Source organism: Neolamprologus multifasciatus, chromosome 17, assembly GCF_963576455.1.
Source record: "Neolamprologus multifasciatus chromosome 17, fNeoMul1.2, whole genome shotgun sequence".
Classification (NCBI taxonomy): domain Eukaryota; kingdom Metazoa; phylum Chordata; class Actinopteri; order Cichliformes; family Cichlidae; genus Neolamprologus; species Neolamprologus multifasciatus.
The window spans coordinates 6,635,466-6,652,569 of NC_140455.1; the positions used below are offsets into that span (position 1 = coordinate 6,635,466).

The 17,104-nt window shown below is 41.1% G+C and overlaps 1 protein-coding gene and 1 long non-coding RNA gene across 4 annotated transcripts in view; both read right to left on the reverse strand.

Annotated features, from left to right (window-relative positions):
• The window catches only part of lrp8 (low density lipoprotein receptor-related protein 8, apolipoprotein e receptor), a 172,162-nt gene that overhangs the window by 94,921 nt on the left and 60,137 nt on the right, over window positions 1–17,104 (reverse strand). The window lies entirely within an intron of this gene.
• The window catches only part of LOC146498844 (uncharacterized), a 31,649-nt gene continuing 14,642 nt past the window's right edge, over window positions 98–17,104 (reverse strand). Inside the window, exon 2 of the long non-coding RNA XR_014870360.1 lies at window positions 98–17,096. This is a non-coding gene — a long non-coding RNA (uncharacterized LOC146498844). The remainder of the gene's footprint in view (window positions 17,097–17,104) is intronic.

Here is a 17,104-nt window from a genome sequence, read left to right on the forward strand (position 1 = left end):
CCTTCCTTCTTGTTTTGGTGGGCAGAAATCATTTTCAATGATAGCACTCTTACACATCCCAGTTTACACTGGATACAGTTTTTTTTTTTAAAAAAAAAAACCCACAAAGAACTGTGTTTTGTAGAGAATACTGGACATGTTAATTGTTCTGGGGGAAAAAAAGTCAGCAACTAATCTTCAGAAAGGGGTTGTGAAAACATAGAAACTTCAATAAAATATATCGTAACTAGACAATACCATTCATCTTGACATTTAAGGTTATAAATAAAATTTCACACACTCAGGTCTACGGCAGAACAGTCAGAAAACTGTAACAAAATAAAAATTCAAATAAAAACTCAGTTTTCAGCAACACTTAGCAACACTAAGAATAAAAAAATATCACTACACATCAAAAAGACTTTCAAATTTCACTTCTTCCATTACACACAGTAGAACTCCTTTAGTTAATGACTATGGAAGGAGTTTAATAGCTGTAAAAGCATGCATATATTATTTTAGAACCAACTAGGAAAACATCTACACATCCTCCTAAGAGTTGCTGATACACACACAAACTGCTGCTTACATTTACATTCTGATGCTCCAAGACCTGTCATATACAGATGCCATCCATATGGAACAGCCTAAACCTGCCTTATGATAAGGTTATTTTGAGAGAGTGAATAATGTGCAGTGGAAAACTACTACAGACATATTATGCAAATATACCCATACATACCTACCAACAAACCCTCATCCTAGATGTCAAAAATCTGATTTTAGTTTACTGTCAAAAACAAAAACACACCAATAACTCACACATAATAGGATTTAATTAAAAAACTGTAAATACATCAAGGATGTTCTATGTTGTATCAACATACTGCTTTTGGGAACAACTTTTTAATCCTCTGAGATCCCCAAAAATGTATGGTGTGAAGTAAAAACTTATTAACATTGAACGGTCACACTTGAATGATCAGTATTAGGAGGCCTCACATTAATACTGTTAGAGCCCAACCAATACAGGATTTGGAAATTGTTGAGCAGTAAAGACTCCAACAACCCCTTCCCTTGTTATTTTGGTTCCCACATTTAAGAGAGCAATGGTGAATGAACGTGCAATTGCCACACCGAAGTAAGGCGGTTAGGGCAGTGATCTTATAAAGAAACTAGAGTTTCTTCATAATGACAGTAGACTAGTAAATGAATGCCAATTAATTGAGACATATTTCAGAAAACACATGTATGTTTCTTAAGACCTCTCAGGCTAACCATTTCCTTTTTTTGTGGAGAAAAAAAAAGGTGTTTCTGATTTTACTTGGCTGGCCTCATCCATATTTAACCTGGGTACATGTGTCCCATAACTTAAATTACTTGGACGCCCCAATGTACATGGTACCAGAAAAACTGCTCAAGGATGCAGCTACTGCACAAGCTATGGCATTCAACTAAGGGCACACTCTAGAGACCTTCATGATCAATGAGTGACTAAGCTGCCCTATCGACATTCATACAGTCTACATTTTGTCCATACAAAGCACATACAACAGATTCCTCTCCATATACTCCTGACAACATGGTTTGAGACACTATAGTTTGCCCTGAGAAAAGGTAAAGGTCAGCTCCTGCCTTGAAGTAATTCAAATAACAGACTCCATTACACACACACAAACACAAAGAGGGACAGCAGAATGTAAATGAAACATCCAGCAACTACAACAGAGGCATAGCTGTGTCACCTCTAATAAGGACCTGTTGACTCCAGCCCTGAAATGTTGATTTGCAATGGCAACAATGGCATGAAACAGACAACAGCCCTGTGGTGAGATAACTTTCCATCCTTTAATTAGAGGTAGTGACAGTTTTGAATCGGGTTTTAAGCACCCTGAATAAACTAGCTTCGGACTTCTACACTGCTTTGCCATTTGGTCGTCCTTAAAGTTAAAGCTTCAGTCTTTAAAAATGTGAAGCAATTTTCACGTTACAATTTTTTTTATTGCTATAAATGAAGCTTTAAATGTAGCTTTTTTAAAAATCCTCCCTGCCCAGCTTTCTTTTCTAATCATGAACACATGTGCTCATGATTAGAAAGATACCGATGTCATGGTAGCAGAAATTTGTCGTTGGCAACAATATCAGTAGAATTTTTTATTATCATGAATTTTTTTTTTATTATATGATATTTTGTTGATAGGACACAAACTAAAATATGAAGGACAGTTGCCAAGTAACCTACAAGCTATAACCTTATTACAGTACATGCTAGCATAAGCATTTGTACAACTTTAGACAAACACTAAATCCTCTTGAGCCTCGTGGCTCAAGAGTGGGGAGTTCGCTTTGTAATCGGAAGGTTGCCGGTTCGAGCCCCGGCTTGGACAGTCTCGGTCGTTGTGTCCTTGGGCAAGACACTCCACCCATTGCCTACTGGTCAGAGGGCCTGGTGGCGCCAGTGTCCGGCAGCCTCGCCTCTGTCAGTGCACCCCAGGGTGGCTGTGGCTACAATGTAGCTTGCCATTGTACACATCATCAGTGTGTGGATGACTGGATATGTAAAGCGCTTTGGGGTCCTTAGGGACTAGTAAAGCGCTATATAAATACAGACCATTTACCAAACAAATTAACCTATGGGACATAGCTGGTTTTGCAGTGGCAGTGCCAGCTATCTCAAAAAACCTGCAACTTGCATTTCACGATAAAATAATCTACTTTAGATAATACTTTGAACATTTAATTGAAACTCAATCACCTTTAATTCTTTAAAACGATCTAGATGCCGGTCTCCCTAACCCTCGTCACAATCTTCCACATCTAATTTCTGTTGGGCCGTGTACAGTTCTTCCAACGTATTACAAGCATCGGTTCTGTTGACTTCCCTACACATTACAAATGGACCAAGCAAGCAACTGCATTATTTCCAATGGACATCTATATCATCACTATTAATCCTGCAGATTATTTTAAAGAATGATACGAAGAACTGGCTTCATTGTTTAGAGTCAGATATGTCCTTTTTTTTTTTTTTACCCTGATGGTTATTTCATAAAGTTGGGATAATAATGTGTTTGAAAGTAGCAACCATCTGGATTGGCCCTGCGAGTTGCAGTAAATTAACTGATATTACTGAATCATTAGGTATCTCCAGTACCAGGGTCAATATAGGTATAGCAGTGCACTCATGGAGGGACCTTTCTTTGGTTTTAGGGCTCAGCATCAGCCTAACATGGGTCTCTACTGGCTTAGCTACACGTTTCCTTTCCTCCACGGCTATTTGTGTGGAGTGCACAGTATTTCATCACACATTAAGCAGCTCATTCAGAGAACCGTCGTTGGGAAAATTTTCCATTACATAGAAAGAAGTTCCTGCAGGTAATCTCTTTTAATCTCCTTTTTATGCATAAAGTCACAAAACACAGTCTTTGCCCTGTACCTTGTGCCTGAGCTTTCTCCAAATCCTACTTTTATTTAGCTGGACCTGATATTTAAGCTAGCGCTTAATTATGTGAACAAATAAATAAATAAATTACATTTAATGCTGAGACAAATTCGGTTTAAAATATCCCAGTAAGAATTTACCAAACCCACTCAGTCTGTTCTTCTAGCGAGGAAGGCCAGACTAAATACCAGGGTAACCATGTTGCATCGTCAGTCATTCTATTACAGAGACTCAGCTCAAACTGTGTGCAGATAATTTGCATGTTACACAAAAGCCCATTTGAATAACTAAACCGACAAGAAATGTGTGACAGACGTAGACACAGAACTTCACCACTAAGTGTTTGAAGCAGCTTGTGCAGTCATCGCAGCAGTGTAAAAGATAAAAATCCTGGGAAACGCCGAACAAAGAACGGCTGTGTAAACTGATGATTAGCCTATGAAAATTAACTCTCCTCCCCCTCAACCTGTTGATTGGAGTTAATTTCTTGCTCACTGTATTTACTTGGCACATTATTCATTTTCTTAACTTAAAATTCTACAATAGGAAAGTTTCTGCCGGCCCCCGTTTTTTTTCCTTTTCTTTTTTCTTTTTTTAATCCCTGGCTGTCCCAGAGATGATCTTAAAGCACAACCTATGTACTACGCAGTAGAGTACAAACCCTCTTGTAAAAGGACAGAAGGGAAGGGAAAAAAATTAGAGCCAAAAGGAGCAAGAGGAGCGAAATGAAGTGTGGGAGAAAGAGGAGAGGAAATGGATGGTCCTCCACATTGTTGTGATCGGCTAAAGAGCTAAAGAACGGAGTATGTCAGGAGGGTGAGAGAGGCTGTAAATCAGTGAGCGGAGGTGAAAACCACAAACGTAAGGGAGCACACATTACTCAAAGAAATCTATGTGAGTGTGTGAGCAAGAAACAAAGACGGCAGTGGAGTAACGCAGAATAATGTTGGTCTTGGTTGGAGATTAAAGGCCTATCAAGCTTCCCTAAGTTGCAGACAGAGATGTAGCGGGGAAAATACCGGGATAAAATGGCAACCATTTTTAAATTATCCTACTTATTAAAAACTAAAAAGGAAACTCAACTTTAAGCAACACCTTTAGGTATAACTGCAAAATTCAAGTATTGAAAAAGTATATCAATGCTAAACCACATTAACTCTAGTTTCAAACAGCAGCCACAATTGGCAGCAATCATCACCGTTACCAAAAAGCCTAAAGTCAAGGCCAATAATCTAAGGAAGTGCGCTTGCATGTGTGAATGTGTGTGTGTGTACATGGCCATGAGACTGATGCATGCACTACAAAGGCCAGAGATGTGAAGAGTACTCATGGACAGGCAACTCAGACAGCTGGCCAGATCAAATACACCATATATTATGCTCCTCTCACCACATCAAATACCACCTACCAGTTCAAAGAAGCGTGTTACAATTTTTATGATCTCCATCTCTGGACACAGGAGAGTCGGGCGTATAGGGCAAGACGTTGGCTCTGGATTTCTTTTTTCTTTTTTTCTTTTTTTTTTTTTTTTGGGGGGGGGGGGGGGGGGGTACAAAAACAAGAGAATAAATAATGCAGAACACCAGAGGTGAGAAGAGTTGGGCAGGGTACCTGGGTGACACTTGCACCGTGTGGTATTAAGAAAGCCTCTGAAGTTGAGCGTGGTAAAGATGAAAGAGACCGCAGCAGCAACGGACAGTTGGGGAGCATTTCCCAGTGACCTGAGGTGCATGCATGCGCCTTTATGTTCATCTTCCAGCATCACATGCAACACCTAGCTGCTTCTCTGTAAAACAGGTTTATATATGTAGGTGAAAATATTTTAAAAATGAAATGAAAAAAGAAAGCGGCACACCTAACTACCCAGACCTCTTATGAGATTTTGACAGATAGTTTCTATTTTACCTTGCACAACTTTTCTGACATTTACGGTAAGGTTATTTTAACCTGGGCTGCCTTTTCCTTTGTCTTTACGGTAGTCCAAGTATGTACACAGCTACACACAGTTGTTTGCATTGTAACTTTACACATCAAATGTAGCTCAGGAAAAACAAGAGGAGAAACTCAAACTACACCATTTTCAAAAGCTCTATTTTTTATTTTACTTTTTAGATTTTATTATTTAAATGGATAATAAACATTGTTGAATTACTGCTGAATTGTACTTTCTTTGTTTTATTTGACAGCCAGCTGTTGACTATATACGGACACTGATACAAATTCAAGACGTATTGCATATTGTGTGAGGGTTTTTTGTTTTTTTTAACTGGACATCAAATTTTAGTTGACTACCTCTGCCGCTGCTTGTAATGTAGCCTAGAAATGACACTACAAATATATATTAGTGTCACAGGCATCATATAGGATATGTTCAAGGACCAATTCCAAAATAGGAAGCAATAATGTCAGGAAAGCTAAGGCGCATTATAGAAGAAACGCCAGTGCAGTTTCCCCTCATATTCAACTGCTTCCCGGAGGTTAATCTCTCATCTGTGTTTGTCTGCATGAGCGTGTGTGCCCATGAATCTGTTTATACCTCTGCTTAAGGCTGTACCTGTGTACTTATTTTAAGACAAAAGCTTGGACCGCATTCTCGCTGTTCAAAGCTTCCAGAGAAATATGAAGAGTCTTTTATGAGAATCACTTTGCTGTGACGGGGATTAGCATTAAGAGGAGCTCATGAAGAGAGGCTGTGGTGCGGAATAATGACGCAACTTTTACTATTTAGTTTTAAGGCAGTGTGAAAGCAGAATTACCTTAGTGTGAACAAATGCACAAAGCATCGCCCCAGGAAACACACTGTCACACATGCACACACCTCAAGGATACATTGACAAGCACAATTAAAGTTGCGTTTTTGGCATCGAGCATGTTTGCCTAACATCTTAAGCAAATATTAATGCTATTAAATTACTACTAAAGTCCGGTTTCTGTTTTTCCACCCGTTTGACATTGAGTGAAAATGTTGCATATAAACAGGTCTTTAAACTCAAGAAACCAATTATAAGAATTCTCTTACTGACTGGTTTTATGCGTCCACTTTATTTGATCTAACACAGTAATCCTTCCTCTTTGTATGCACAACACAAGCCTGTGTCTCCCATCTAGAAAAAAGCAGCAACTTTATCACGTTTTCTCCCGTCTCCCTGCTACTTGACCTTGGCTAACGCTAATATGTGCCTGAGCCAATAAGTGTGTTAATATGCATACAGGTGTGTGGTCCACTTTAGTCTTAAATCATGCTAAAATGATGCTAGTGGCCACTCCAGCCCCAAGATGTCTAGCTCAACTTTTACTCTCCCCCAAATAGAGGGACTATGTGATCAGTTCCTTTGTTTGTTAGCAGTCTACTGTCCATAGTTTTCGACATATCACTTTTTAAATTTTGTGTGATTGTAGACACCGTTAACCACAAAACTGTACAACAAATGTTAAAAATTTTTCCAATACAATGCACTACAGCAGCACAACGATGCCTTAAACTTTGGCAAAAATCACACACTACAGGACACACCATGGCTTATAAAAGCCAAAGATTTCAGCCCATTCTGCGCCAGTCATAGGGGTAAAGATAATAAAATACATCCTTTTGATACGGAAGGCTTCAAGGTCATAGGTCAAAGGTCAGGGTCACTTGAATTAGGAAAAAGCTTTACTTTCCATTGGATCATCTCCAAACTTTAAAGCAATATATTAGTCACTGGGGCAACATAACATTGAGCTCTTTGTAACATTTTTTGTTTCGATAAAAATTTGAGGAGGCAAAAAGAATACACTACACTCGATCTGAAACTGAGGGTCCTTTACTCTGATATTATCTAGTATTGTGTGCCTACAATGGTAGATGTCAGACATACTTTTACAGCATTACAGCTTTAATGCCCCAGCTTTGACAATTACCAATCATCTGGTCTGTATTTTCTCCATCTGGCTAAAGAGAAGAAAAAAAAAAATCTGTGTTTTATGTTGTATTTGTCATTGTGGCTCTGTGTTGTTCCCGGATCCTGGGATTTAACTCCCAGAACGCCAGCGTTTGCATCAGCCTTATACCAAAGCCTGAGACCTCCCAAATTCTGTCACATCCTAAGTGTCCCCCCGCCCCCTCTTTCCCTTACATAAGTGGGGCATTACAGCTCTGCAAAGCAGCTTAGAAGTGAAGGGCATGAAGCAAGACAACAAAAAGAAAATGGGGGAAAAAAAGAATTAAAGACACAAGATCTGATGGGATGACATTACAGGAAAAGTATCGGCCTGCTTTATGCTGTGCTTCCCTACGCACATACTGTCGTGTTTTTCTAACCTTTCCCCCTCCTCTCCAAACCTCATCCTTTTTTTTTTTCTTTTTCTTTTTTAGGGGGGGAGGAGGTCATATGTCCAAAAGACTTTTTTGCTTCCTCTTTGAGACGAACAAATCCAAGTGTTTTTGTCGTTGTGCCGGTGAGTGGAGCATCTTGTATGAGCGACCTGAGAGCGGTGGCATTGTGCGCCGCGCTGTTTTATGTTCAGAGACTGCTAATTAAGTAGGATCACAAAAGGGGCCACTGTGGGAGCGCACGGTGAGAAGCAAACGAGGCCGCGCTTGTTTTTGTTTTGTTTACGCCACGATGCCCCGCTAGTCCTTCAAACCATTATGCGGGATGAGAGGCGTGAGCAGCGCATCGTACCAGATCTGTCGAGCACGAGGAAGCAGAAGAGGTCGCGAAAAGTGTGTGTGAGCTGAGGCCTTTAACAGGTGTGAGTAAACAGTGTGTGCGTGTGTGTGTGTGTGTGTGGGCAGAGAGACGGTACTCTTTTCCAAGAAGAGACTATGAGGTCATATCTTTCTGCTCTAGTACCGCTCATTAGAAATGACATATGCATAGAGCAACCTCGCTGCTCCTGTATTCTCTACTACCTCTATATCAGTGACATCGAGCTCTCAGACTTGACCTGCATTGATTTATTAAACACAGGCACTGATACAGACCCCGTTACTCGCATACATACTAGCATTCATGCACACGCACAGACACACATGCTTGCACACACTTCCTCCCCTCTACCTCCACACGCCAATCTCATCAGAATATCAGGCGCTCAATTGTTGAGACAGTGCCATCGACTCAATATAAAATCCCATAAGGTTTTGCATTCATGAAGGATCCATATTGGACACACTGTATCATAATGTAGACATGTGAGACTGAAACCATGAAGATGCCATTGCAAATACAACTTTTTATTTTTCCCCCCTCAAAAACTCAAATATTGTATTTTCAAAGGGAAGATCTATCCTGCTGTGTTAGTCAAGAAACAGTTTCAATCACGCCAGCTTCCAGCCAGACTCCAGAGGTCAGAACACATGTCCATATACATGCAAACACACACACACACACACACACACAAGCCTACTCACTTGTTCACTCAGATGTATAGTGTAAATCCCCCACTGGGGCCATGAAATTGTTGTGATGCATGGGGGGAGGATGGGATGTACAGTGCTATATGAAACCCTAGTTTGTCAAGCAAACACACACATAGTCACACACAGTACACAATAGTGTTTGCTCTTTATGCGCACTCCTATACTGCTTATATTTGCACAACCCAACAGGAAGAGCAGTAAACTCCGAACTCTGCTATTTAAGCCTATAGCTGCCCGCTGACGTGCTGAAAAGTCAAATATTCATCAGCTCTCTTTATCGATGCATAATTGCTAAATAATGAATAACCTTGATGACTTATAGCAATTAAATTTTCAATTGCAAAATAGTGGAAACCCCAAATTTAAAAGCCAAACTGCCACGTGTGTGACAGCCACAGTCGAGTGGCAAAATAAAAATTGATAAAAGCTCTCCTGTAATTACTCTTCGAGCGAGCGACTGACTGACAAGCAGGAACGGGTGAGGTTTCAGCAGCCCGATCCCCAAAAACGAAAAAGAAAAGCCTTGTACCAGCAAACAATGTCCCCGCTGGCTCTATGAATCGACGCTCGCTGTGAGCCTCGTAATTTCCCTCTCGCGGCCCTGCACTTCCAACCATTGCCATTCAAGTCCCAAACCGCTCACATGCCGCGCGCTGCTGGTCGGGCCACATGACAAATTACTGCTGGGCTTATTATCAAAAATCAGCACTCGCCAGAGGGAGTGGCCGGGGAGGAGGAGGGTTACGACGGAGGGGGGATTCCAATAAAGCCTACTGAGCGTCCACAGACAAAGGAGAGGGACGAATTCCTCCTCCTGCTGCTGCTGCTGACGACAAGCAAGAAGAATTCATTTCAATTACAAATGGCTGCTGTTTGGAGGGGAAAAACCTCATAAAAAGGTCAACAGGAATTGCAGCATGTGTGCATCTGTTTGTACAGCACCATACATTATCTGCATTCTTATCTATTTATGGTTCAAAAAGAAGCTGGAAGAGCAGAGCGTCAACCTGCAGAGAGCGATGGAGGACGGCGATTGTTTTGTTGTCGTGTGCGTCTGTGACACGCTGACCCGCCTCCATGTCGCGCTGCGCTCTCAGCAAAACAAAAACACTGTACACAGCTTCCCATCCTTTGTCTTTCTCGCCACACTTATTCGTTCTGCATTACTTATGCCCTTCTTCTCCACCCTTCCCCTCCTTCCTCCGCCCCCACCCCCTACATTTTTTATTTTTTTTTCCCCTTTGGCAAACAGCCAGTTGTCTTTTCTCCTTTGTCTGCTCTGTTTGTGATTGCTGATTAGAAAAATAAATGACTTTATAAAATGCAGATCATCTCCTGCGAGATGCGACGAAACACCTGCATGTGAAATATTTCACAATGAACGACGCCTGTGTGCCTATAACTGTATGTCCACCCGCCTTAATTACTCTCATTAAACTGAAGGAACCCAGAATCGCCACTATAGCTGAGCACAGTTAACACATTTAAAATATTCCCAGGTAAGAACCCTCTGCTTACCCTCCCAGGACCTGGCATCCACATGTGTGGACATCATATTTTGGCTTGTCTAGAACACAATACTACATTTTGTTCTACAAGGGCCTGATATCTACTTATTATATTATGCTGCCACTGTTCTATCGAAATTTAAAACGAATGTCCTCATATGTGGATATCAGACCCCTGTAGAGCAAAATCAGGTAAAAAGATAATTCTTTGCTTTACATTCATCAGGTCCCAATCAGCCCAAATAGCAAAGAGAAATTAAAAATGCATACCATGAAAGAGTTTGGGTCTTAGGAGGTTAAACTACACCATCACCGCCCACCCTACCTGCCCGCTGCTGTGGGGGCTGATCTAACATGGAAGGACCTGAAAACAGAGCCAAGGGAAGATGCAGGAGCCTTTTCTTTGAACAACAACATGCTTTAAAGTGTTACGGACTTTAATTTGAATTCTTTTTTAAATACAAAACTGCAGTTTTAAGGGTCAGTTTATAGCCATCATTGCAGTTTGTTCAACACTTCACGAGCGTCACATCCATCTCTATTTCCTGTCATATCTACTGCCATTTTAATTTTAAAAATTCACTTTTAGGTTTGTTTTCCCCCTTTAATACAAATACCTACAACTTGCTTATAGTAAGGAATTTCAAGCTAATGAGGAGACTTGTCCACACAGCGGCCAAAGGAAGCTTGGTCAGTGCCATGACTCGCTAACTTCCTCCTTAGAGCGCCGAGACTGACTCGAGCAAGTTAAAAAACTTAAAGTAAGCATGTATTCTACGCTAATCCCTTTAAGGCCTACATGTCCCATCATCATCAGCTGCATGAATGAAACTGCACAACGACTAAGCTCTTTTTGTTGGCCCCCTCAAAGCTTCTTGATTTGGGAACATTAGGAGGGGAAGAAAAGAAAAGCATGCGGTGGGAACCATTTGACACAGCCTTTGTTGCAGCTTATGAATCATCCCGCTCCGTAAGCCGACCAAATGAGCTCGTCTGTCTGGTGTAATCTCGTGACATCTCAACTTTAAATGGAGGAGCTGCCGGGAGCCGTGTTGACATTTCGTAATGACGACAACTGATCACTGTGACTAAATTTTCATTTAAGTCGGTTAAGAGGTGACCTCATCCGAGTTCGCTTTTAAAGCTGGGAACACACTAAGACACTGGGATTTTTTGATAATCTTAAACAACATGGGACGTGTTTTAATTGGCCAGAAAACCCTCCCTCAGCTACTCTGCTGACAAAGTACTGCTTAACTGGCCCACAATCAGATGAGGCTTACACTGAACTTAAGCCCAAATCCCCCAGTCTATGTAGCCCACTGACATATCTATTAAAGTTTGTTTCAACTGCAGAGCAGCATTACTGCTGCAATTATGTTAAATGATTTCACATAAAATATTCATTCAAGTTTTATTTCAGTTATTTTATACAGCCTTCTTGCTTTCTGCTATTCAACTGTTGTTTTTTGGCTTGTTTATTGTTACAGTGACTTGCAAGTGCTTTGCAACTGCTGTGAATTGCAGCCAGCGAATGACAATCAACTGTTTAAATTTCCCAAAATGGCAAAAACTGACGTCTCTTTTTACATACATCTACTATACAGACAAAAGTATTGAGGCACACCTTTTAATCTTTGACTTTGTGCTGTTTCAGTCCCACAGCCACAGGTTTATGAAGTCAACCACCTTTACAAACGCTTACAGTATGAAAGAATGGGCGGTCCTAAAGAGCTCACTGATTCACAGCGTGGTGTTGTATTTGGTGCCACCATTGCAACAAAACAGTTTTCAAGAGTTCTTCCTTTCTAGATATTCCACAATCAACTGTAAGTGTTATTACTGTGTTATTACAACTCAGACATGAAGTGGTAGACCACACAAAAGTTACAGAGGGAGGTTTAGAGACACCAACGCTCCGCTGATTCAATAAGTTCAAAACGTCTTCTGGCATTAATATCAGCTCAAAAACTGTTCTGGGAGCTTCGTCACTGCATGGGTTTCTACGGCTGAGCAGCTCCAGTAATTTTGCTGTAATTTTGAGTTTAATGCAAGACAACCAGACAAATTCCTCAAACCTTGGTTCCACACTTCTAGTTTAATGAGTATCACGTTCAGTATTTCATATACTGCATGTATTCAATCACTGCATAAAAACGGTGTCAAACAAAAGTTCTTTCAAATCATTTTGCAGTGGGTAACGTTTTCTTTTTTCCTGCATATTCATCTCAATATTCTGTTAAAATTGGCAATATCATGGTTCAGCAAATATAGAACCAATTGTGCCTCTGTATTCAATTGCTTCTTAAACAGTGGTTTGCTGGTGCTTTGGAGACAGTAACCGTGTCCTGACACCTTCCTTTTTTGTCCTACTCAAATCATCTGCAATCAGTCACGGTCACATGAAATAAATCAGTGAGGATGTGGCCACAGATGAGCATGTTTTCCAAAGAAATGACCTAAAGTTACCTCACACTGTGTGGCTCTTTTTAATCATCGTGGGTATCAGAGGCACGTTGGAGAAATAACTGCTCTCCCACTTCCTCCTTCTGCATGCTTCCCAGTCACCTAGGTGTATCCACGGATACCCTGGGCCACTGGAATACAAATACAACCCAAACGCTCGCCTCTCAGCCCCATTACCACGCACACACACACACACACACACACAAATCCCAAACCACCCCGTCTTCACTCCTGTTCCACTGTCTCTCACACCATCCCCCTTCATTAACCGTTCTTCTGTTTCGAGACGGGCACAGGGGACTATTTGTTCAGTTTTAATAAACGGGATAGTGGGGAACCGCTCTTTCATTTGCTCTTCGGAGATTATGCAAAATTTAAAGTGGGATGCATTATGTACCTTTGAACTAAAGAAAGGGAGGTTTACTTTTAGCCTTTTACCCACTTTCCCTATTTACGCACATGGGTTAGAAGACTGATTGTGCAGTCAGCGTGACACAACTACCTTAGTCTCACATGAACGCAAATTTGCATCTGTACCTCCACCTCTCTGTCTGATTTCAGTAATGTGCAGAGGTTGTGGGGGTGCCCTTGGATCACTTTGGAAAAAAAAAAATCCCATGGAAGGACGATGAACAGACTCCCAGCAGGTGCTCTTGGCCACACAACACAATACTAGAATAGCCACTGGCCGAAGTGGCAGGAAAGTGGTGCCAGGAGGGCTGATGGTGAAGGGCAGAGGGTGGGTGCCGTTGGGCGATAGGGTGGGCAGATTTTTTGGAGCCAGCAGTGCGCGGGCCCCGGCTTTTTCGGTGGCCCCGAACAAAGCAGACCTCTTCACAGCCATCCAGAGATGCAAATTGCTCTTCATCAAAGTTTCACACTCCGTTTCCAGCGAACAAAATGGAAATGCTGGCTCCTTGGCTAGAACTGTCAGTAACGCCCCCTCAGTCCTCTGTCCTCTTTCAGTGTTTGTAACTGGCAGTTCTTAGACGAACAGCCAGGTGAGTACACACATGCACTCGCACACTCACTACACAGTCACATTTACACACGCGCACTGGGCATCAACAATAAAACTCTCATAGACACACACACACACACACACACACACACACCCCTCCAGGCCCAGCTTGCTTTCCACTGGCTGTGTTTTGATCCAGTATCCCACTGGGAGGCTTACGATGAGCCCTGCTTCAAATTAGGCTGGGCAACAGCCATCAAAGACATCCCTGCCGGAGGGGTATTTAGACCCTGATCAGCCTCACCCAGAGGCACCTACAGGTAAGGGAGAAACGTGTGTCTGTGTGGGAAAAGCAGACAAAGAGAAAAGGCAGTTTCATCGCTACATGTGCATATATATATGTCCAAGAAGGTGCCTTTAATATTTCAGGATAGTCTCCCCCGTCCCTCCTTATTCTCTTTTCCCCCCCTCATCTTCTCCTCTCTTTTTGCCGCCAGCTAAGGGGAAGATGACCTCAACTCCTGGCTTAATGTGATAACAGCAGCGCTTTAACCTAATGCAGAACGGTCTTCCAATATTCTGTTGAAGTCTGAATGCCTTTAAAAAATGTAGGCTGAGCAAACAGGTCAAATACGCCACATTAGCATTTTTGGAAAGAATCCCTGGATGGCAATGATGTTTTCTAATTCCTTTGTGTGTGTTTGTGTCAGTATGTGTGCGCTCTGTACAGCTTGTGCCAGGCACTTGGGGGGTGGGGGTTGAACCCGTATGACCACCCAAATGCGCGGCTAGCCGGCAAGCTGATCTAAGCTTTACACATGGTTTCCGTGAGTGGTGAAGGAGAAAGCGAGCAGAATAAAATGATCCTTAAGCTACAAATTTATGTTGATTTTAAATAAAGGCTCTTTATTTCAAAATCTTAAAAATGCTTATGTTGAATATATGACAGATTGGTATGCAGTATAGTCCAGGTCATTAAAATGAATCAGGTACTCTGAGATATTATAGAGGGAGTTTGACTGAGGGGATATTTTAGAAATGGACAAAAGAGTGGACAAACAGAGGCTCGGAAGCTAGGCGCATATAGCTCTTAGGTTCTTAGAAGCTCACACGTGTGTAACTAATGGACCTTTTTCAATCAAACGGGCACAGCTTGAGTTTTGCCTGTAATTAAGCAACACTTTAAACAAAAGAATGCAGAAGCCATCCTGCGAGTTTCCTGATGTGTTGTTAAATAGTCAGGCTGATCCCGAAAAGCTTTAATCATTATAAAAGAAAAACGGCACAAAGAATTAACACAAAGGTTCTTCACGTTGTTTTCTTCCTTTGTATCCTAGTTCTGTGCGATACTCCAAATCGATCTGAAATCAATACCGTATTGGTATTTTGGTATTGATTTGAGATACTTTTAACTTATAACGACAGCTTATGTGAGGGAGAGAGCGTTTTGTCATGACTTATAAGATGAATCATTAGAAACGTGCAAATATTGTACATACTTTAATGTCTCACTGTGCTTTTTATTTTCCACAATAATTAGTTAACGCAATAACATACACATTTCAGCTTTTCATGCGTCTTAAAACTCCATTTTTAGAATCTTTTTTTGGAGACCTGAAATGCAACTGTACCTCTCTCTAAAGCATTTTGTGTCACCTTCTGTTGTTTAACTGTGTTACAGGATATAAATCTACACAAAACGGTTCAGACATTTTTCACGTTTTGTGGTATTTTTTTCTTTTTCCAAAGTAAATCATTTTTAATTTAACACAATTTATTGAGCTACATACTGAACTTAGTGGCTGGAAACAAAGTATTGATCACATAGTGCCAGCATTGATATGACACCAATACCAGTGGTATTGAGCCACTCCGCTGTATGCTTTGGATCATTACAAAGGTATAAATAGCGCATAATGTCAAATTTCAAGTTTCCCAGTCACAGTTTTCTCTCTATTTGTGCAGTTATTTGGTCTCCCTCTCTCTTTAGGCTTACACAAAAGGTAAACCAAACTCAGCCACACTCTTGACATTGACAGAACAATCTGCACAATCGTTATACTGCTAATACTCGTCTTCCCCAGCGTTTCCACCGATTTTGAATAGGCAACAAAGGAAAAAAAAGGCTGTGATGATTAAATTCCATGCAATCCAGTTTTAAAGAGCACTAGGTTCACCGGTAAGGCACCAAACCGTGTACGTAACAAAAGAGGTGCTGTAGCATTAAGTATTAGTAATGTTGTGCGTGTGGCTCTCGGGACTTAAAAAAATAAATAAAAGCAACTATAAGAACAGCCATTTACTACACATCCGCTATTATTTTCTACCATCACCGAATGAATAGAGTTTGCTTAGAGGCGGAGAAGGCCCTTCTGATTAGTATTCTTTAGAGTCTGTAAGAACAGACAGGCCCACGATCAGAATGCAAGGAAGTCCTCTTTCAGGCAGCGAAGGAGTGAGGGTGAGGGGGACGAGACAGCAGAGGCTTGTCTACCATGTAAACAAAGCTTTAAAGATCGCATTTACAATGCAGCACAGTCTTAAGCAAAGGAAAAAGCCTTCGTCGTCTTTAAGGTGTCTTTAAAGATCTTTGCAAATGGTTTTGGCGAGCAGAAATTAGTTTAAGGTATGGAATATCGAGTCAGCGTGTGCCTCGAGTACCCATTTCCCCCAAAAGACCACGGCATCTGAACATGTCGGATAAAAGGACAGTGTTGTGACAAGAGGAACAAAGCGTGTGCAGCCATGAAACAAAAAGTGCTGCCAAAAAAGAAAAGAAATGCAGACGCTGGAGTCCTTGCAAGCTGAAACATTAGGATTCCTGAATAATCACATCAAGGTGACATCTTCTTTCACCCCTTTATTATTTGTCATGAATTAATGAATCATTTCAAATTCTTAAACACTTTGGGGTTTTTTTTCTTTCAAACTGACTATTTATAAATGTCTTAACAAACGTCTGACTCTGACCTCTGAGATTAATGTCTGAGTTAGTGTTGAATTCACTCACTGAAGCCTCGAGTTTAAATGCAGCGCGTCTTGATTTTTGATTCCTTCAATCCAAAGAAACACCGCGAGCATAAAATGCCATCAAATATATAATGATAGAGTTGTTAACATTTTGAAAAGAGAGATATATTTCAAAGAAAACGACACAAAAACAAAACATTTGATTTCATTGTGGGAATTAAATGATTCTGATTCTTCTCATCGCTGCCACTCCAACACCGTTAATTTGATTTAACACATAATAGCTCCACAATCCCACCAGGATCTCTCTCCTCCCCCATCCTCTCTCACTGTTTTTCTATCCTTCTGTCCATCTTCTCTCTCTCTCTCACACA